This window comes from Sabethes cyaneus, chromosome 2, assembly GCF_943734655.1.
Source record: "Sabethes cyaneus chromosome 2, idSabCyanKW18_F2, whole genome shotgun sequence".
NCBI classification, from domain to species: domain Eukaryota; kingdom Metazoa; phylum Arthropoda; class Insecta; order Diptera; family Culicidae; genus Sabethes; species Sabethes cyaneus.
The window spans coordinates 200,386,129-200,409,353 of NC_071354.1; positions in this window are offsets into that span (position 1 = coordinate 200,386,129).

Sequence of the window (23,225 nt, forward strand, 5' to 3'; positions counted from 1 at the left end):
GATTTATTTACAGTCGGGAGTATTTTTGCCAATAAAGGTTAAGTGATACTCCGGACTCTCAGGAATGAACTAATAGCATTTAGATCAGAAGCCAGGCTGCAATTGGCCAAGGATATAGCGCCTTATTTCGCTCTCTGAAAATAGATTAGTCGTGTGGTTCAATGATTGCCTAAAATTACGGTTGTATGGCAATGAATCGAAAACCACCCGACTCCGCGCCTCCTAGTTTGGCTACTTAATTGTACAAATTGAAGTATTTCCAGCTATGGCCACGTGGAGGCAGAAGGTAGGGGCTTGGGCTTCTCAGTTGTCTTCACTATTTCATACCCGCTACATTACAGCCGTTGAAGTAAAGCAGAAAAATCAGAGGGCCTAGGTGGCTTCCTAGAGGTATACCTGGTCAAAGGCTAGATAGCTATCGGACCGACAGTCTCCGACAACAACATACGGGCGAAACCATTACAGAATGTTATCACTAACACGGAGTCTATGTTGTAGTTGTGCAATTGCGATGATATGTTTATCATATCGAAACCAGCCGTATAAAGCGTCTGTTCGACCTTGTTCGATCATACTTTTCGTCAGTGTTGCGAAGCTCGCATTTGTGTGGTCTAGTTTTCTCACTCACGCGTTCTCATTCTAACGAACAGATTGGTATGATCATCTCTTTCGGACCCCCTTCATTTCGTGTGACGAGCATTTGCGAGTGTGTATTCAGCCACAGTCATCGCTCTCGCTCGTCATTGCAACCCGAGCAATTGATGCCGACCGCTCGCGAGGCCCGCATTTTTACCCGCGTGACTAGTCAAGGGAGCAGGATGAAGGAGAATAGAAAAAGTAAAGCAAAACCTGCAGTCATACATGCTAGTGCGCAGCACACGCTCGTGTCAGTAAAGTAAGCGTTGCATGCTATGCTTCTCACACTCACGCTTCTCACGCTCGCGTACGAGTGGGCATCGTTTACTTCTCGCTCGAAAACGCTTAAAACGAAAAAATAGACGTTACATGACCACCGGCTCAAATAGTTTCGAGACTGCACTCAGCGATGTGATGATTCGATGGTTGTTTAGATCTCATTTGCTACCTTGCTTGTGGACAGGGATCATGAGTACAAATTTGCAACACGAATACGAGGAATACGCCACTAAAGATGTACATTGGAAATAAACGGAGCATTCCACCGTTTCTTCGGGTATACGGAAGCTGCTCCATTAGATCCAAGAATGAAGAACCACTTGAGCATGGGCTTATCGTTCGAAATCATCTCGCCACTAATATCAACGACGCCTAGCGTTTGATCGTATATTGGCATTCTATCAGCTCTCAGGGAAACATGGTTAACGTCATTGGTGAATACGCTTGTGAACTTCTTGGAAAGAAAATGGGAGGGCGGTCGCACCTTCTCCGTTGTATTCCATAGATGACGCGTGACTTGAATCGCGAACTTCGATATTCCGGAGGAAAAAGCGCCAACGATTGCGAAATGAGGGAAGGTGAGTAGCTCCCGCGTGGTGTACACTGATGTGACGCAACCTCGATACGCCACTTATGGCATGTATGTCCCTGGAGATCTGGACTCTGGAGGGCAAACTACTCGTGAGCGAGTGGGATGTGATCGATCGAAGGCGACACGGTCAAATACCCAGTATCATGCACATTGCACAACAGGCGGCTTCAAGCCTCTTGGAAGTTAAATCATCATTGATGTCTGTTGAACAACGGTATTTTAAAGCATGGTGGAGAAGCGTCGCAAACCCACTATACTGGGAAATTTCCAAGATCTGTGAGAGAAAGCTAATACCGAATTATTGGATGGAAGGTGTTTAGTTTCGTTGTATCGCAGATGATCTTTCTCCTAGTTTTTACTTGACATTCTTCATAACTAATTCACTTAAGAATAATGAGAATAGACTACCCATGTGTGTCCCTTGTGTTTGTTCGTAAAATTACCCAGGAATTTTCAAACTAACTTTTTCTTTCACGCGTTAATGATTATTCAGCCCTAGTAAGTATTCGCTATTTTCATATGATTGTTTGGTATTTTGTCGTGATATATATTGGGTTCGTTGAGAATGATAAAGAGTAAAATCTTTCTTTCCTAAAATTGATTATTGATTTGCATTCTACTGTCCAATCTTATGCGTGAAAAAAGTTTAACGACAGTTATATAAACGAAACTTAGATTTTCCATCTTAGTTGAATACCGTTTCCATTGCAATCAATCATTTGGTTCCGACTAACTCTAATGTACTGTCAACGGTGGTTGTTTGCTTTAAACTATGATTCTTAATTTTTTTTTCGCGATTGTTTAATTTAATTTGCAAACCCACGAAGCATGGAAATAGCGCCAGAAAACATTAATACATATACTAGTACCTTTTTGAACATCAACGTGTAGCTAAATGGGTTCGAAGTTCAATAAAATAAAAACACTAATGTATAGTCGCCCTCCGTAGCGAGTCTCTAATGATGGCAGAATCGATCATTGGGAGCCTGGCATAGAAAAAGGTTCACTCGTATGTAGGTAACAACAACAAAGCAAGATCAAAACCATTATTGTACGACCTTTGCTATCGAGGGTTCTTTTTCGAGCAACTCCTATAGATATTTATATCAGTAACGAGTAAGATTTCGTAACAAGAAGCTATTCACTCACATCTATAAGCAAAGTAAAATTACCAAACAAAGGAACAAGTATATTTCGGTGTAAATAGGTAATAAAAAAACAAATTTTATGGCTGTTTTAATGTTAAAAGCAAACTAGATTTTTCTGTGAGAAAATAACAATTAACACAAAACATAACCATGTGATTACATTTAACGGAGGAAAAGTACATCGTTCAAAAGGCACAAATTAGTAAATTTATATTAAACAGATTAGCAGAGCATAAACGCTGTCTCTAAGTGTCTAAGAAATCAAACAAAACGGAAATCAACCAAACCAGCCCACTCTCATCTTATTCGAAGTTTAGAATTCTTCTTTATACACATACGCCTCGTCTCGTGGTCGCGCGTGGGTATTTGAACTTACACGAAAAGGACAGGAAGGGAAAGGCTACTAGCTTTTTAACCTTTATCTTATAAATATTTAGAGAAAAAAACAACTAATATTGTGTGTCTATAACTGAAATGAAAAGTAAAAGAAACAACATTCAATACAATCACACCTACTGGAACGCGTGCGAAGCATGTTTAAGCGGTTTACTCGACACATTTATAGATCTGAATTTTCATTTTTCTATAACAGAAAAAACAAACAAACATTAGCAGTGAAGTTTCGTAGAGTGGCTAGTTTGAATACAACAGATTGGAGAGTATAACAATACTAACAAGAAACATCATGATATTATAATAAAGTAAAATAAAAAATAATAATATATGCACACTTTATATGAAAACGTGTTTGTGATAATAAAGTTAGTAACAAGAAAACAAATGAGATACAAAACCTATGAATAGATATTTGCGGCAGATGAGTAAACAAAACGTAGTAGAAATAATGCAAATAAAAGTAGTTTTGAGATTGAATCTCGTCGTTTCAGATACAAATAAAGAAAAAAAACAAGATAGAGTTTATATACAATAAATAACAAGTAAAGGGAATAAAGGCTTTTATAATACAAAGAATAATCTGTAAAAGTTTAGTAGTGGTTAGCGGATTTTTGCATTTCAAATTTCAAAAATATATTGTAAGAAGAGAAATAAAACAGATGAACTTTGCTGGTCCAACTTATAAACTAGAGAAAACTGTTGCAACCGACGACGGAGGACAAGAATCTCATCCCATCGAATAACTAACTTTATGAATAATGGATTAGAAAGCAAACACTTACACAGATAAAAACAACCACTCAAAATAGAATCTTTTAGCCAGAAGTGGAGCCACGTGAACAAATGCAAAGAGAATCAAATTTATAAGTTATCAAAAAAAAAACAGGTAGACTTCCCGCTGAATAAATAACCAAGAAACAAACGAAGTAGTCAGTCGAATACTAAGACGAAGAAATATAAATATGAAAAAAAAACATACAACAGGAAAGTCTGATTAATTTTAACATGAAAAAATGCAAACTTTAGGGTTATATTACTGCAAAACTCATAGACACCAGAAATGAAAGAAAAAAACACACCCACTCACCCAAAAAGAGCACACAAAAGAAAGCGAATAGTGATTCAAGTTACAGAGTTGCATTAAAACACATACATATTACGTAACGTCAAAGCATGCCAGTATCTGTAAGCAAAATCCAACTAAATGTTCTGATATCGCATTTAATGATGATGATGATGATTGGTGGTAGTGGTAGTGAGGTGCGTCGTCCCCGCGAAAATCACGCGCACTTCGTCGCGTCAGCGTCGTCGGCCAGCGCCTGGCAGAGTCCGATTGGCTGATACACAGACATAACAAATACAATCGTACACAAGCGTAGACTCAAACACATACTCGGACTTTACATTCTTCTTGCTTTCACTGATACTCTCGCACACGGGCTGTGGTATAATTTTAGATCGCAGCAACCAAATTGATTGAACTTTGATTTTGTGAAAAAAGTTTTAGTTTCTACATTAATAGTATCGCTTGTGTTATTACTCTTCGAATGAAGTGAAAATAACCCGGAGCTGTCAGATTAAAGTACGGTTCGGACGTCAACTTTTTGCGAAGTCGTGAGGAATATTTTTCAGGATATTTTGCCATCCAATGTCGGACTGTCCCAAGGACTGTAATCCAGGACCAATAGACCAATACTTCAGCCAATAGACGTCGTAGACTCCGAGGTAAGATAACACACATACACACACTAGTAAATAAAAAACAATAACAATAAACTAAGGTAACTCTGCTGGGGCGGCTGGTCGACGATGGCCACAATGTCCAAAAACTGTCTAAGAAACTAAGTACTTTTACCGACTGTTCTCTTCGTGCTTTTAACATTAATCTATATTAACCGTTTGCCGAGCGGTGGCGGTGCATTTCTTCTCTCACCTACACAATTATATCGCTGTACTTACATTTGCAAATCGATGATCGTACTAACACAGGGTGTTTAACTACTAGCTACGCTAAATGAGAAGACGAAAACAAGCAAACTTATACTTACCATAGAGAGGCCGCCGTGTATTTCTGATACATTTTCTACTTGTTCTGACCGTCAAAGTTTAGAAAAAGCTATAACACTACAGATCTGATTCGTCTAGCGTTCGTTGCAATTTATTTCACAAACACACACACACATACTTGTGCACTTTCGCGCAGCGTGTAGCAGTCCCTTTAGTTATCTCTAATGTCATCTTTCATGAGACTTAGTAGTTGTAAGATTTTTTGCATCGAAATGAAACCTTTTATACGAAACTAAAACGGAACCTACTAGTGATCCTTAAGGTAACCCAATTGGCGTACATCAATGTTTGATAACAAAAAATTTGTAGTTTTTACCGTGTGTCCACCAAAAAGGAATAGACAGAATAAACAAAACACACATACACACACAAACTCTTTCGTCGTGTGCGGCTAATGCTACTAGTACTAGTAAAATGACACTCTTATCATTGTAATGATCAAATACTGATAATATGGGAAACAACCAATACGGCAAAAAACAAAACACAGACAAACTAACACACACCCACAACCACAAACACGCGCATACGCATTTGTATTCTAATTGTATTATTACCAGTTGTATAGCAGCAAACCAGCAGCGCAGAGGCATTGTAATTACTATTCAATACATAAACGTCAAACCTAAAAAATAATTTGTACGAAAGAAATCACACATGAATTGTATATTTTTGAATGTAAAAAAAAGTGTAATAAAAAAAACAACCAAAAGAAAAAAAGAAAACAAATATTAGAGAGCATAAAAAATACAGAAAACAATATTACAGCAATGCATTCGATCCGTGTCTGTTTACTTTAACGTTTTCTCATGCCGGATGACAGTGAGCCCTATAAAACTTTTATGTAAATCCCTAAGGAACTGCAAAAAAACAGTTTCAGCCAGCTTGCCAGTTCGATTCACTTGCCAGAAAGCTTACCAATATCTTGTACATTATTGATATCCGTTCCCATCTACAAGAACTCTCCTTTGGCAAATTGAGTCCATACAATTTATGCCAGGTTTTAATGCCAAATTCGAAACTAAAATCTACAAATATTTTAATATTTGAAGGAATTAAAAAAAAACACATTTTTAGATATACAAGGTAAGTAAAGGATTTCGCACAAACAAATAATCCTTCTATTTTTAGATGACGGATGGCATGGTAATTGAAGGATATAGAAGAGTAACACTATACAAGAAGAGACGAAGACGAAGAGATAACATCAAACTCTGAGCTTTATTTCTTGGTTCTATTTCGAATAATGCTGTAAAATGAAAATTTAGACCAATTTGATGTCATGAAAATCGACTGTGCTGTAAAATCGGTATCAGTATGCTTTTAGAATCAATTCAAAACTGAAGTCCTGTATGACAACGGATCGAAGTAAGCTGCGACCGCGAATGGACGTGAAATATTTTGGTGTCAATTTTTGCATAGATATTGCTTGCAATACAAAACAATTGGATTCCATTTGTATTCAATGAATTAGTATGTAGCTTGTAAGATGTAAGCCTTATACAGCTTGTAGAATGTAAGTTTTATACAGCAATGCACAAATTTTAAACTCCGTTACTTGATATTTTTTGAAACGGTGGTTCTACAATTGATGAAGGGACGGTAGGGGAAAGTAATGAAGAATTTTTGAATGGATGAGAAAAAGTGGAATGGTGAGGGGGCGGTGGTTATTGGTATCGCCAGGGCATGTGCCATTATGGGTTCGAATCCGGTTATAATCTCAGATTATTTCTTGGTTCGACCCATGCATCTTCCAGCATCAGACAAAAGGTAGGGGTCACAACAACTTGTTAAGCGTAGCTACTAATAACTCCTTCCCCCCTCACTTTACACTCTTTTCCCACCATTCAAAAATTCTTCATTACTTTCCGCTACCGTCCCTTCAGCAATTGTAGAACCACCGTTTCAAAAAGTGTGTATATGCTTGACCTCATTTCAAGGTCAAGACTAAAAATTTGAGCGGCTGTGTACAAGACACGACCGCATAGGTGACGTAGGACTACGTAAATCTCTTTGTAGCGATAGCAGGATGTATCCATGTATGTAATAATACAATTATTCATGTATACAATCTACAAACGCAACATTTATCAAAGTAGTAACATTGTATACGTTCAATCCTCAACCGATTTTGGAGTTATATCCATGAATCGATTGAATCTATTTTATTAAAACGAATCGAAGTCACACTAAACCAAACACTAAATTAATTTTCATGATCTGTTTCCACGTTGAATAGTGCTTTTCCTCTGGTAATCGGTAGGCGGTACGCGCGAGTTTTCAAAAAGCTGAAAAATTTGCGCAAAACTTTTCTGCAGTTTACAAAAGAAGAACACTGATAATAAAGCATTTACAAGTTGCAGACGTTTTGGAAGTGGCAGAAAATATCGCCCGTGACCAGTAAACTTATTCCCGCATTTGGTTGGTCGTCCGCAACGGCGAAAGGTTTACCTTTTCCCTCGTTGCCTGTGTTATTATGGTATTAACTGGGCAAGCAAATATAATAAACTCTTCAATCGTTGTGTAATCCTTAAAAGGACCGATTGTTTGATTATCATAACTCTAGCTTGCAATAAACTTGCACTAACGCACCTAACGTAATTCTCTTTTCGGTAAATTGAAGTACCGATAACCGCTAACCAGGCACGGCTTGTTGCAACGAACCAGCCAGAAAGTCTCAGCACCTATGCGATCGACGAAGCCGTTCATGTATGGTCATGAGTCACGATGAAATAGCAGTCCAGGCCAGGTGGCCAACTGCAAGTGACATGGCATAATTCTGGTCGTTTTATTGTCGCGAGCAACATATTTCCTTCCAATTCCAGAACTTCAGCAGCCAGATATTCCATCACGGCAGCGAGACGAGCGCTCTAGCTCCAATACGCTCAGCATACTTTCCTTTCCTCAGCAGCCGATGAAAACGACCAACTTACGACGATGTGCACCGTAAGGCAAACAATATTTCAAATACAACCTTTAAAATTATGCCACGGCCCACGGATGTGACTCGAAAGCTGCCTGTCGGATGCACAAGCTAGCTGCTTGCCGAGCTGTCGCCACGAAAGTCCCTGACCGAATGACGACGCGCAGTAAAAGGCATATCAGCCAAAACCATATCGTTCACTGGCGGATGAGTCGATGAATTCTTCGGTTTGTTGGCGTCTCGCTTAGTGAATTTGGGTGTCTTTATTGCCTTACCCTGGGAAGCAGCAACAGCTGAAGTTCAACAATTTTCCCCACGAACCTTTCCTCCAATCCCCACGAACACCAGCTGAACGTACTCGTCTTCAATAGCACACACCCACCGGGTGCGGGGTCTGCCTCGGAGCCTATATACGGCCTCTTCCTGGTTCTCTGCTGAAAATAGTTTTGGCTACTCTTTCATCGGGCATTCTGGCCACGTGTCCAGCCCACCGCAGCCTGCCACATTACACTACCTTCACTACATCAGCATATTTGTATACTTAGTACAGCTCGTGATTCATGCGTCTGCGCCACACTCCATTTTCCATTTTGCCACCAAGTATAGATCGCAGAATTTTACGCTCAAAAACCCCATGCACTCGCCGATAAGCTTCCTTTAGCGTCAATGATTCGTGTCCGTAATGGGCCACCGGGAGGATTAGTGTTCCGTAGAGCGCCAGTTTTATGCGAGTGCAAACTACGGGACTTCAACTGGCTACGTAATCCGTAGAAAGCCCGATTCGCGGCGTCACATGTCACGAGTGTACCAAGGTATATAAATTCCTCCACTACTTCATATCGTTCCCCATCTTACTCCACCTCGGCACCAACGCCACTTGAGCTCCCACGTTTCCTACCAGCAACCATGTACTTCGTTTTGGCGGTATTAATAGTAAGTCTCAATCTCGCAGCTTCCCTTTTTTTAAAGGGCCTGAAGGCCTTTCCACTGCTCTACGGTTGATTCCGATAATATCGGCGTCATCCGCAAAACCAAGAAGCATGTGAGATTTCATGATGATAGTTCCATTCCTTTCCACGTTTGCCCTTCGTAATGCACCGTCCAAGGCAATGTTGAATAGCAGGTTAGAGAGTGCATCCCTTTGCTTCAGTCCATCCAACGTCACGAAAGCAGCTGAGGTCTCACCCGCTATTTTAACGCATGATTTGGATCCGTCCAACGTCGCACGAATCAGCGTAACTAGTTTCGTCGGAAAACCATGTTCTAGCATTATCTGCCACAGCTCATTTCGTTTAACTGAATCGTACGCCGCTTTAAAGTCCACAAACAGATGGTGTGTCTGCAAGTTGTACTCCCGGAACTTGTCTAGCAACTGACGCAGGGTAAACATCTGATCCGTCGTGGAGCGACCCTCACCAGCTTGGTACTCGCCGTCGAAGGACTCCGCTAACGGTCTCAGTCTGCAGAACAGGATACGTGAAAGCATCTTGTAGGCAGAATTGAGCAATGTAATTCCTCGATAGTTTTTACACCCCATTCGATGTCCCTTTTTGAAAATTGGGCAAATGAGGCCATCCAACCACTCCTCCGGCATTTGTTCTTCCTCACAGCTCCTGACAATGATCCGGTGGAATGCTTCGTAGAGCCGCTCGCTCCCCGCTTTTATAAGTTCAGCCGGGATACCGTCCTTCCCAGCAGCCTTACCGTTTTCCAGCTCACTGATTGCCTTCTTAACCTCCTCCTGTGTTGGTGGCTCCACAGCTTGACCATCGCTTACAATTTCTATCCTGTCTGCTGATCTTCGCATTTACCTCTCCATTCAATAGTGTCTGATAGTGTAAGCAGGTTGCCAGCACTATCATTGCACATCACAGGCATGGCAAAATTCCTGCTTCTCACCGTTTTATAGAAACTCCGTGTGTCGTTGCTGGCGTATCGCTCCTCTGCGCCGGCGAGCACGTGCTCCTCGTACTTGCGTTTCTTTAGACGATGGATTCTTTTTCCGCAGCTCTAGTTTCTCTGTATGTCTCTCTCTGTTTTGACGCGTTGCCGCAGTGAGCATGCGACTCCTGGCCTGGTTCTTTTCATCTGTCACTCTCTGGCATTCGGCATCAAACCAGCTGTTACGCTGTCTTGCACGCGTCGTGCCTACCACCTCTCTCGCAGCTGTTTCGATGGCACCATGGATGTTCCTCCGCAGCCCATTTATATCTTCTCCTTCTACCTGCTGTGCTGCGATTTGTTGGTCAAGCTTCCTGGCGTACTCCACTGCTACGCCGTCTGCCGTTAACCGCTGGATGTTGAAACGCAGCGTCCTCTCAGTGCGAGCTTTCGCCGTGTTCGACAGCTTTGCGCGAATCTTACTCACTACGAGATAGTGGTCAAAGTCGATATTTGGTCTACTGAGAGCTAGAGTATCCATTTGGATGCCTCCAGGTGTGTTTCCGAATATTCAAACGTGGAAAGTAGGTGCTACAGATGGCCATTCCTCTAGCCGCGGCAAAATTTATGAGCCCCAGACCGTTATCATTGGTCGACAGATGCAGGCTATGTCTTCCAATAACTGGACGGAAGAATTCCTCCCTCCCGATCTGCGCATTTGCATCTCCGATGATGATTTTCACGTCGTGTTTTGAGCACTCTCCATAGGTCCTCTCAAGCCTGTCGTATAACTCGTCCTTAGCATCATCGGATTTATCATTAGTCGGTGCATATAAGTTGATTAGGCTATAGTTGAAGAATTTGCCCTTAATCCTCAACACGCATATACGGTCATCTACGGGCCTCCACCGGATAACTATTTGCTTTTGTTTTCCCAATACTACGAAATCGACTCCATGTTCTGCTTTCTTACCGCCACTGTAGTAGATGTGGTACTTGAAAGAAGTGCCTGCAATAGGGTCTACTGCACGGAACTCCCTTTCTCCGGAATTTGGCCACCGAACTTCCTGAATAGCAGCGCTCTCCACTCCGAGTTGATGCAGCTCTCGAGCAAGCAAGCCAGCCCGTGCCGGTTCATGGAGATTTCGGACATTCCAGGTATCAAGTTTCTAATCGTTATCCCTTAACCCTTTCCGTGTCCCTTGCCGTGTCCTATACCGATTGTTCCGTCCTGAATTTCTTTGTTCTTTGTTCGTGGTAATTGAGTTTTCGGTATACTACCTCACCGGGGTCGCGATACCTACATCCCGCTGATGGGTCTGCCATCTTAGGTATAGCTTGCGGGATACAGCATTTCATATTCAGCCACCCGTTACGAGACCGACGCTGTGTGAGCCGCCCCTCACCTGGAGAACAGGCGCTCTAGTTCGCACCTCCCAGCTTAGCTGCTTCAGTAAGTACATGAAGCATTTCCGGGTAAGGCCATCGACCGTCATCATTTGACTTAGATCTGCGCGGAGGCACCAGGTGGGAGCTTGAGAGAGCCAGAGCTATGTTTGACGCTCCTTCCAGGTAACTCTCTCCATTTCATACCCGATCGGATTCTATAGGGCGTAAATTAAATACAATCGCAAGGAAGCTTAACCCATAGCTGATATCGTATATATTTCTGTCATCCGTTCGAGGGAACCACTGACGAGGGAAGGCAAAAATATGAAAATAATTTAATTTTAAAATTATGCGCATTGAAAATCAATAGTTTTCTATATTTTCAATATTTTCCAAATAGATTTTCCGAACAATTGGGGTAAATATCTTGGAAATCTATTGAAAATTGACTGTATTATAAGCCGAAGCGTGAAAACACATTTCCATTTTGATGACATCATTTCCAACAACCAATCACGAAGCTAGAATTCTGGTAAAACATAGGTTCATTGTTTTAAAATTTGCAAAAGTTCAACATCAAGAATCTATACTTTTCTGCATTTGGGCCAATTCTTGGAAGATTTTCCAATCGATTGGTGTAAGAATATCGAAAATTGATCGGGAAACTAAGCTATTAGCGTTCATAACCTGACCACTTTTCGAGAAAGATTTTTTGGAATTACCCCCTATACCAGCTACCTTCCTGAAAGACGTAGTCCTACGTCAAAAACTGTTCTAAATCTGTTAGAGTACTTAGTTAAAGATAACGGTTAAACTTAGTGTGCCCCAAGGCTCGACCTTGGGACTCCAATTCTGTGAAACATACTTACATCGGAATGTTTTGAATTACCATCTGGTGATGATACAAACAACCAGGCTTGTGAGAAGATAAATGCAAGTGATTGCAGAAAGGGTGGACTCAGATATTATCTTTCCCTATTTACGAAAGTGGATAACTTTTGTCAATTTTATTTAAAGAGTGCTTTTATTTTAAGTTGAACCGGCCGTGATATACCACCAACTGCCAGAAGAGTTTCCACGAAGCCAAAGCCCGCTAATTTTCCATCGTTTTATTGATTTATTATTTTGTAATTAATAAATTAGGTAATAAATATCTTGTTGGTTGTTTTTTTTGTGTCTTCCATTTTTGGTTTTACGATTTTTTTTCTTCTTCTGTTTGGTTTTGGTTTGCTTTTTTGCGTTTCGCTGTGGATACGAGATTCGCTTGCTTCTTCAATTTTGGTAAGTTGTTGTGTTTCGATTTTTGCTATCGCTTCACTCGTACTCGTACATATCATTGTGAATTTATTTACATTTAGAATAATGCTCAACACTCGCAACACTGCGCTCGCTAACTAGCTTGTTCGCTCGCTCCGTTTGAGAGTGTCGATTATGGTTGCTCATGCGTTTGTTTCATGTTGTTTGTTTTTTTTACAATCTGCTGCGCTTCATCAGTTGTGAGCTCTTTTTCGTGTGCATATTGTTTAGTTATTTCCATTGTTTTCTTTTTATGGCTCGAGCCTGGAGCGCATTAGCACTCGCCCCTCGGTTGGTTCGTCTCGGCATGGCCCTAATGTCAATGTGTCAACGAATTAACGGAAAACGGTTACTCAATTCGACTAGCCGGTGTGAGTGAACATTTGTGATTCGTTTTTTTTTCATCTTCTTGTGTTATCTTTTAGCTGATAATTGTTTAGTTTGTTGCAATCTTCCTTTATTTGTTTTGCGTAAGTATCAGAGTGAAAGTGTGTGTTTTTATTTTTCGTAATTTTCATGGCGTTTTCCGGTTTAAACTAATGATTAAAGTGTGGTTCATAAAGTTCGTTTGCAAATTGTACATAACCTCTTTGTTTTGGGGTTTTGAATATTTTTTTTTAATTATCCCTTACTATGCTCATTCTGGTTGTTTGTTCTCTATATTTTTTTGTTTACTGATTACTGACACTCGTATTGTTCGAACTCGTTTGAGCTTCTCGCGACCCCGCCGCCGGCAAAGAAGTCTCAGTTTGTGATAATAAGATAACTAAAAAATTTCAATATATTTACTTGTTTTCAATGTTTCGATTTTATTTACTAGAGAGTGCGCCAATTCGTCCAGAAACCGAATGGGAATATTGTTGAGAATCGTTTGTTGAGATTTCCTTTTTTCGCGATCGGTTTTGCTGGCGCTGACGAAATGTAGATTTTGGTTTGCTTTTAATTCGGAGATGACGTCTCATTCTTCATTTATTGTTGAAACGGTTTCCTTTGGTTTGTGACCGGACAATTCATTTGCATTGTCTAATAACATACATCGATCTACTGGCGATCATCTAGTGAGCAGGTTTCCTGGCAGTGGTGAACAGATATGATGACGTCATCTCGTTCTCGATCCTATTATTGTGTTTTGTTGTATAGTAGACATTCACCGGGATGCTGTTCGGTTGTGTATTGAAAGAATACTAATTACTGTACGGTTGCGGTTTCTGGACTTAGTTCAAGTGTAATGGGGGTGGGCGTGTAGACAGAAACAAGGATATCTAGTATTATCTTTGATATTTTTTTACGTTTTTCAATCGTTATGATTGCCAGTTAAATTTTGCCAGTGGTGTTATGATGTCGTTTTTCTTTACAATAATTCAACGACCTTGCATCGTTCGTGTTACATTGATTTGCTGGCATGAGTGCAAGCTGCATGAATTAAATTCAATGTATAGTCTATTGAATCCATTTTATTCTTTTTAACTATGTAAACTTCTATATTTTTTATTGTTTAAAAAAACCATTTGGCAGTGCATCAAAATTACAATTATTATATTTTAAGGGTTTAATCTTATGCTTTCTCGCTATATTGTTTCCGTTTCATTTTTTTACCGTTCCTATAGATTACCTGGAGAAGAATTCAGAGCGAACAAATTTGTCAACGCGTTGTTGACTATAAATAGCTGAGAACCGACCGAGTCGCACAATTAAATTAAATGAAGCCGGGAAAGTTGAGATTTGCGAACGACTTCAGTTGTTCTCCAGTTCAGTCGTAAATCGTAACAGATCTTTTAGATAGTTTCTAGTCCGGGCTGTAGACTCGATTATCCGGGTGACAATTTTTATTTTCAGCTCGGATAATCGAATCACCCGGATAATCGAATCATCATTTTTGGTACAAAAAATTTGTAGGCATGTCAAGTTTTTTAACTTTTAGGTATCAGAAATGTTTTATTTATTATTGACCTATCTTCCCAAAAGTCAGAAAATTCCTTTCTTACGATTTTTTCCATTGATAATTTTTTTGGTACCATATTATTTTTTGTCTGTTATGTTTTCCAATATATAGGTATTATAAACGTTTTTTTTATTATTGATCAATCTCCCCTAAAGTCATAAAATTCCTCTTTTGCAATTTTTTTTATTGATGATTACGATGATGATGATGGTAATGGTGATGATGATGATGATTTTTAAGTAAAAAAATTGATTCCTTCATCGCAGGATTTATTTTTGTTTTGTTCGCCGATAAAAGGAATATAAGAAAGGAATTTTGTAGCTTTAGGGAGGTGTATCAATACTTGTCAAGTTGGAATCATCATGTAGCATGAAAACTATAACATTAAGGCTTAAAATAAATCATTGAAAAAAAATATTTTTTTTCACCCGGATAATCGAGTCTAAAAACCCGGATAATCGAATCCCCGGTTAATCGAATCCCCGGATAATCGAGTCCGGCCTGTATACGTAGCTTGATTCCTACTCCTCTAAAATTCATCACATATACTGATGAAGTGTGCAAGTCCTTAGGTGAAATGCGCAACCTTCAGAACAGTAAATAAATAGTAAAACTGAACGGGAAAAATCATTTTCTGTTTATGTTTTGTTTTTATTTTTCTACCTTACTGCCGTACCTAGAATCTATTATATTTAGACTGAAGAAAAGAAAGATACAAGAGAACTTTTCTTCGTTGGTTCTAAATACTGAAGACACAGAGACGTGTCTTTGCCATAACTGGTAAGAGCTTGAGTTCTTGTTTACAATTTTGACGTTAAGAAATATCGGTCTGCTCAAATTAGTTCAGATTAAACAGCACACATATTTGTTGCCCGTCTGGAAAAAAGCCAAAAAGACATTTACGTTCTCCAATTTCCTACTATGGCTGTCTTTTCGTCCGCGGGAGTTTTGATCAATGATCGAACACTATTCGCACTCAGCATTAAAAGTTGTTCGGATTCTATATGAATTGCTGCTCTTCGTCGTCCTGACATACATGAGTCAATGGACTTGAGTCTTTCATGTATGTTGCTTCTGACTATATCGTCATGCAAAACTCATAGTGTAGCTTTCGTGACGAAGGTAATGGTCCTATCCCTGTTTTTACTAATCGTACCATCCTCTCCCAACATCCACCCATATGGGGGTGTGGGGGTCAGAGTGAATCGACCTTTTGGTGTTCGCATCTTTTTTCATCAGTGAACATGTTCACTGGTTAGCTCTTTTGGATGTCCACCATGTCGTCCAGACTACTTTCTTATAAGTGAGAAATGAACGCCGAAAAAAATTGTTCCACATCGACAATCGAGACTGCCAGGCAGGGGTAGTCGATGTATCTGCCCTCTTAACATCTTAACATCTCTTGTTAGGCTTTACACTTTTTTCGTAGAGAATTCAGGTCACCATGTCCATCGATTTTCTGTTTTACGGATCGAAACTTTTACCCAATTTCTCGTTTCTTATCGCTGTTCTATCGCTGATCCTCGATTTTCGAAGGGATTAAAGTTTCGTCGACTCGAAATGAAACACATTGCCGATATCGACGAGTGTCCGATCTATTCACTTTCCGTAACTCCACTTTAGCTCTCTATACTTGCTTAGTGACCTTAACCAGTCTCAAAGGGGTGGTTGGCACGATCGCGTCTTTGTTCGGTAGCCGAGATATCCTAAAAAGCCTCTGAAACCCAGTCTAATTATTCCTCGTGAGAGCTTCACGGTCATTGGATTCCTCCGTGTTGACGCTACCGATTACAATGGTATCTGTGGCCCTATTTGCGTTGCAGTCATCTCTCCTGAGAATGGGAATCATTGGGCAAACGATCAGCAAATCTGGAACAGCAGATTTACAAAATATCTGCACAGCCATGCTTCATGTCAAAGCAATTGGAATCAAACTATTGCATTGCTTTGTCAATCTCAAGTTCACAACGGTATAGACTTCTGATACGTCTCGAACTCTCTCTCTAGGATACTCCCAACTTCACCATTCGGGTGTTAACACGATCTGGTTCACTGGATGCACAAGAGTTGCACTTTTCTAGCCACTTCTAGCGCACGGGATGATGAATGGTTGCATAATGCCTACCGTTGGTGCCTCGCGTACCTGTATGAGTATGAATAGACCCTACAGTGGTTCTCAGCTCATCCAGCAATTCCTGTCTCTCTCTTCGTCATACCAGCGGGGTACGAGCAATCTTGGTGGAGATTGGGAAACAAACCCCAGCGTAAACTAAGGTCAAATGCGGACAAAAGGAAGTAGTTTTGACGACTATCCGTTTCCCGCTCCTAGTGTGCGCTTACACTCCAGGTTAGGAGCGGCTCTCAACAGCGTTTGTTCCCGAGCAAGCGGTTGAATTAAGAAGCGCGCTGCGTCGGCATTCAAAGCTAAGACGGCTCGAGATTCGGTAGCTCAGCTCCGGTAAGGTAGCCTGCCTAAACAAATTTGCCATGAATATCCTAGCAAACACGAATCGGAAATGTTTGGCATCGTGCAAGGCGACGAAATAAGGAAGACGAATGGAAACTCCATACTTGGAACTTTTTTTAAGCGATTCTATTATCGAATGTAATAGGGAAATGCTAATCGTAAATCGATTGCATCTGTACCAATCAACGAAGTTTTCTAGAAGTTTCACGCGGCTGCGTGCTATCATGAGGTGAATAGACGTTACAAAACATTTTAAAATCGTTCGCATATGATAACTTGTGGCCCGAGTCAAGCATAAGTACAATATCGTTGATATAGAGCATAAATAGTTGCGGGCCCCTGTTGCTACACTGTGGTACATCGGATACATTTTACATCAATGTAAGGTTCCGAGGTGTGTGAATCCAATCGTACACGAAGTGTTCCACCGACCAGATACGAGCAAGTCGGCGTGAACTCCACAAGTTGGTGGTAACTGAGCGGCCTGGCATGCTACAGAAGCAGTATTACCGTCGCGATAAATGAAATTTAACCACGCTAAAATACATACAAGCTTGTATTCTAGTTGTAGCGAAGCTCATTTATTCTCTCCAGACGCATAGGTCGTCAAAGCAGTAAAGCAACTAGCTAGAGATGAGAGCGGCCGAGAAGTTGCTTTAAATTAGTCCTGGTCCGTCAAAGATAGTCGGTTTTCTTGCAGTAAAGGTCGCTAAGTCGACCGCGTAACAAAGAAGGCTGAAAGGAAATTAATCTGGAAATGGCCTTGGCAAAGCCTTGGGCTTAAACGTCTTCTAAGACTTGACCTTCTTTATCGACAGACTTCACAGCCGGCTGTTAGAGTAAGGGCCGGCGCTTCCCTTAAGCAAAACAAGCAGCTGCTTGGAGCGCCACTTCGAGGGGCGCCATTTCGCCTACTTTATAAAAAACTGTAGCATTAAATAAACAAGGGGTTAATGTAAAGCTTTCTTCCTTCTCCTTTAGCAGCATAAAGCCGGGATGGCAAGTAGTGTATCTAGAGTTACTCTCCGCTGTATTGGGTCCTGGGTTGTTTGCCGCCAATTCGTTGAGCATCTCGACACAAGCAAATCGGCTTCAACCTGGTCGAGCCATCTAGTAAGTTGGGTCTCTCTGTTCCTAAGGCCCCCATATATGGGGTGAACATCTTGGCCGAAAATGTTGGTGAATTCATTCATATTCGTTTCCAACCCAACATATGCGTACGTGTATGGAGCCCTTAAGGCCGATGGAGGTCTAGAAGAGAACAGATTCACTGCACGGTCATCCGGTATTCTTGCGACGTGACCGAGACCGACTCATCGTACTCTCCCAACTTTTGACAAGTGTACTTTGAGAATCATTCCAAGTAGTGCCTGCAGTGCATACACCAACGCCATTCTTCACTTTCCGTTTGCGCTTCACATCCTCCTGATGAAAATATATTCGCAACAAATCAAAACACTCAGATAAACATGGTGGGAAAGTGGCATTGATGATATTAAATTATTTAGAAAATTTTCGGAAGAGATTTTCGAATCACTTCAGAATCCGCAATCAGCAGATTCATCTTTGATGACTTTGGTAGCAAGGTATGAGGACAAAGATTCTGAAGTAACAGGATATATGAACCGAATTTTTTTCGTTTTTGAAGGTTTATCATTCTAATAATGGGTTTCAAAAGAAATGGCGATTGACTTTGAGCAGTGTTGCGAAGCCCTCACTTGTGTAGGGCTAATTTTCTCACACACACGTACTTGTTCTAATGAACACGCCGGCATAGGCATTCCTTTCGGACTGCCGCTCTTGTTTATTTATGCACTGCAACGACTTTTGCGAGTGTGTGTCGCTCTCGCACGTCATTGCAGCCTGAGTAACTGATAATGATCATTCGCGAGGACTCGCACTCCCACCCGCGTGAAGAATCGAGGGTGTAAGATGAAGACGGAAACAAAAAGTAATGCATAATCTGTATCCCAGTGTGCCGCTAGCCCTCACGGGCAGCTGGCTGCTCACGAGTTGTTTACCTCGTGAGTGGTTATGCAGAAAGACGCTACGCGACTTTGCGTTTTCGAGTGTGTAGGTAGTAAAATGTTTGCCACGCCATTTTGAGAATGTGCGTGGAGCGACAAATTGGCTAGCGCCGGTCCTGGTTAGAGTACAGAACACTTATGGGGCTAGTGCAACAATCCTACTGACTCTATATAGCAGCACCGCCCAGCCGAAATTCGAACATACGACGACTGGCTTGTTGGACCAGTATCGTACCTCGAAGCTAACTGGACGATCATAGCACTAAGTGGTTAAACCAAAAATCGGATTCCTGACGTCAAACAAAGCCGTGGATAAGGACACAAAAAGGTTCTATGGAAGTTCGCGCTACTGCGACCAAATTTTCGCAGATTTTGCAGAAATGTCGGGAATACAACGTACACATAAATCATCGCCAGGGGTCAGTCCCGGCGTAGTGGTTAGCATTCACGCCTCTCACGCCGAGAGCCCGGGTTTAATTTCCAACCCCGCAGAAGTCACGAATGACCCAAGCTGTTAAAATGACTACAATCTAACAAAAAAATCATCGCCTACAAAGCAGTATGCGATATAGTCGATCGAGACTAGCTATGGAAAATAATACACGAATACGAATTACCGGATAAAAAGGCACGACAGATTAAAGTACCTTTGGATCGGGTGATGCGTTTCGAGGTCGTTTCGGGGGCACTCTCGAGTCGAGACAAAGTCATTTTTAACTCAAAAAAACGAAAGTCTCCATTTTCAACAAAAGTAGTTAACTTAAGGATTTGCAAATGTCTTTAACATTATTTTGAGCAGAAATTTTGCAAAGGCGGAGGCAGCCTACCGTAGACTGCAAGCGGAGGCTTACAGGATTGAGCTAAAATTAAATACGTCGAAGACCAAATACATGAAAAGTAGAGGCTTGAATAATTTGAATTTTCGCCTCCCACGGACGACAATTGTCCATGACGATTAATTGTTGGTTCATGAAAATGACTTTTGGTACTTGTTATCGCAGGAGACCGCAAAAAATAATACGAGCAAGGAGATCTAGCGTAGTATTCCTACAGGCAGGGTTGATTTGCTCTTTTTACTTCTTTTTTACTCTTTTGACTACAGCGCCTCAGCCAAACAGAATTCGAAAAAGTGATTTATAGGACGAGTGTAGAGCTACTTATTATCTACAATATTATTGAAGAAAGTATAGTGTAATCTTTTGTATTTATAGCGTTATAAAGCTGCAATGCCATTGGTAGCAAAGATAGTGCTCTTTTGGCTACCAGCGGGGTATCAGCCCCATAGCGCCATAAATATAAAAGATAAAACTATACTTTCTTCAACAATATTGTAGATAATAGTCAACTCTACAATTGGCCTATGCATCACTGTTACGAATTTTGTTTGACTGGGACGCTGTAGTCAAAAGAACAAAAATAAAGAAAAAAGAGCAAATCAAGCATGCTTACAGAAAATAATCCCGAGTAACAAATTCAGTTTTAAGGTGTACTTGAAGAGGTTTACAGCATTTGCTCCTTAAAACCGAACAAAAAACTTGTAATTCCAAAGAATTGCAATAAAACGGCTGAAAAACTAGAGAGGTTTATACTAAAGAAGTTTCTTAACCCTCTAACGGGTAAGGCCGTCTGTAGACGGCCTTCGCTTTTGGTGCTCTAGAGTTGCATACGAACTTTGTTTTAAATTGACAATGTGCAAAATGTGTTCAGAATAGATTTCTTGACATTTTGATATTAATATCACAACATTCTGACTATGCATTCAAAAGTTATCATCTTTCAAAAACAAAAATTCCTAAAAATTTCGAAATTATTCCCTTTTTTACTTTTGGAGAAAAAGGATATCTAGAACGAAATGATTGACCTTAAAATTTTTTTATGAGTAAATTTCATGCTTTATTTCAATTTTGTAATGTATTTGAATTGAAAAAATATCTGGGTAGAGCGTTAGACATGAAAAACGAAAAAGAGAAATTGGACTTTTTGTAACCTAGCGCTCCTCCAGATAATTATTTTTGCATGAAAATCAGAACTTAAGGTTCTTTTGAGTGTACTCTCATGATAAAATAGTCATTAGCTTGATTGCATCGTTTTTACGATGTTGCCCGTTAGAGGGTTAAGAACATTGCTAAAGTTCCTCTTTAAACTTGCTATTTTTATCAATGTTGCAAATCGAGCGAGAAGCCAACGATGCCTACTCAGACGCGAGCGAGTACGAGAAGCATAGCATTCAACGTTTACGCCACTCACGCAAGCGTAAGACAAATGGCCGCTGTTACTGTGTGCAGACATTCAGTTACTTACACACTCGTGAACGCACAGCCTCATATCCGTCTTTCTGCATAGCCCTCTCGCGAGTCCGATAACTCGTGAACAATCAGTTGCCCGTGCGGGCTAGTAGAGCGCACTGGTATACAGATTTTGCATTACTTTTTCTTTTTTTCTTCATCTTCACCCTCGGTTTTACTCACGGGCGGGAGTGCGAGCCTTCGCGAGTAGTCGGTATCAGCTCAGCAGATCGGGCTGTTATGACGAACGGGCGCGACAACCGTAGCTGTACTGTAAGCTAAATACACACTCGCAAAAACTCGTCGCAGTGCATGAATAAATAAGAGCGAGAGCGTGAAAGGGATGTTTATGTCGGCATGTTCGTTAGAATGAGTACGCGAGAAAATTAGACCACACGAGTGGGCTTCGCAACACTGATTGTTATCGCTATCCATTTATAGTGACTTCCAATTTTAATAAAACCACTTCATGTGTTGATCGTTGATCTCGACTGGAAGAGGCTGTTAGAGTCAATAGGATCGAAGCAACTCGCCCTGCAATTGTCCTGTACTCTAACAGCTGGCTGCGAAGTCTGTCGTATAAGTCGTATCATCTGTCGTGTGTTGAAAACCATCAGGGTTGCCAATTTTTTTATACGAAAATCAAGCACATACGAAAAAATATATCTGGCAGAAATCTGACAGCCACTTGGTTTGATAGAGAGGCAATTTTTGGGAAGCTCGTTGGAGCTCAAATGTAAAATTTTGCTTGAAATGAGTAATTTCAATGAGAGTTCATGGAGTAATTGAGGTCGAGCAGACTAAGTCCCCGTACAAAATGCACCCTGTACAAGACGCTTATTAGACCGGTTGTTCTCTACGGGCATGATACATGGACAATGCTCGAAGAGGACCTGCGAGTGCTCGGAGTCTTCGAACGACGAGTGCTAAGAACGATCTTCGGCGGCGTACAGGAGAACAGGGTATGGAAGCGGAGGATGAACCATGAACTCGCACAGCTCTATGGCGAACCCAGTATCCAAAAGGTGGCTAAAGCTGGACGGATACGATGGGCAGGGCATATTTCAAGAATGCCGGACAACTACCCTGCAAAAACGACGTTCGCCTCAAATCCGGTAGAAACAAGACGACCAGGAGCGCAGCGAGCAAGATGGTTAGATCAGGTGGAGCGAGATCTGGCGGAGAGTACTCGGTGTCTGAGGAATTGGAGAGCGGTAACCCTCAACCGAGTTACATGGAGAAGCTTTGTTCAACATGCTTTGTTTTAGGACGGCAAGCCACCTAAGTAAGTAGATAACCTCGCGACTTGTGATAACGATATGACCGATAAAGAAAATGACCAGTAGTAACTTCGAATAGGGTCTTCGACGGGCTACGTTACTAGCTAATGCCCCATTGTTTACAAACTAGCGCTGTTTAGCGCTCTGATTCTCGCTATGATTCTTCATGGTTCACGGACGCTTCAGAAAACTGTCAAAAGTATTACGGATTTGTCCGGAATGAAAGGGGATTTTTCAGTATGACCTTAATATTAGTTACGATTCGTCTGGAAATGATCTTGATGTGACAGAAAATTACCAACGCTAATAAGTTAATTGTGCGTCTCGATATCCTCAAAGATAAAACTCAGACAAACAAAAATAAAATAGTACCAATCCCAACCTAAATCCAGGCACTGTAGGGGGCGTGCAATCGGTCAATTGTGTATGTATTTTTGTTTATTGCAGCAATATCTACAGTATTGAACCACGTAGATCCGAGAAAAAAAGCAATTCCATCACTTTGCTCTACCGCAGTGTTGTTTAAACAATTGTTGCTTCCTCTCCACTTAACCTTAAATTTAATATCACAACCGAAACAATGGCAAACAATGAAATATAACTGGTTTAGTGTGCTT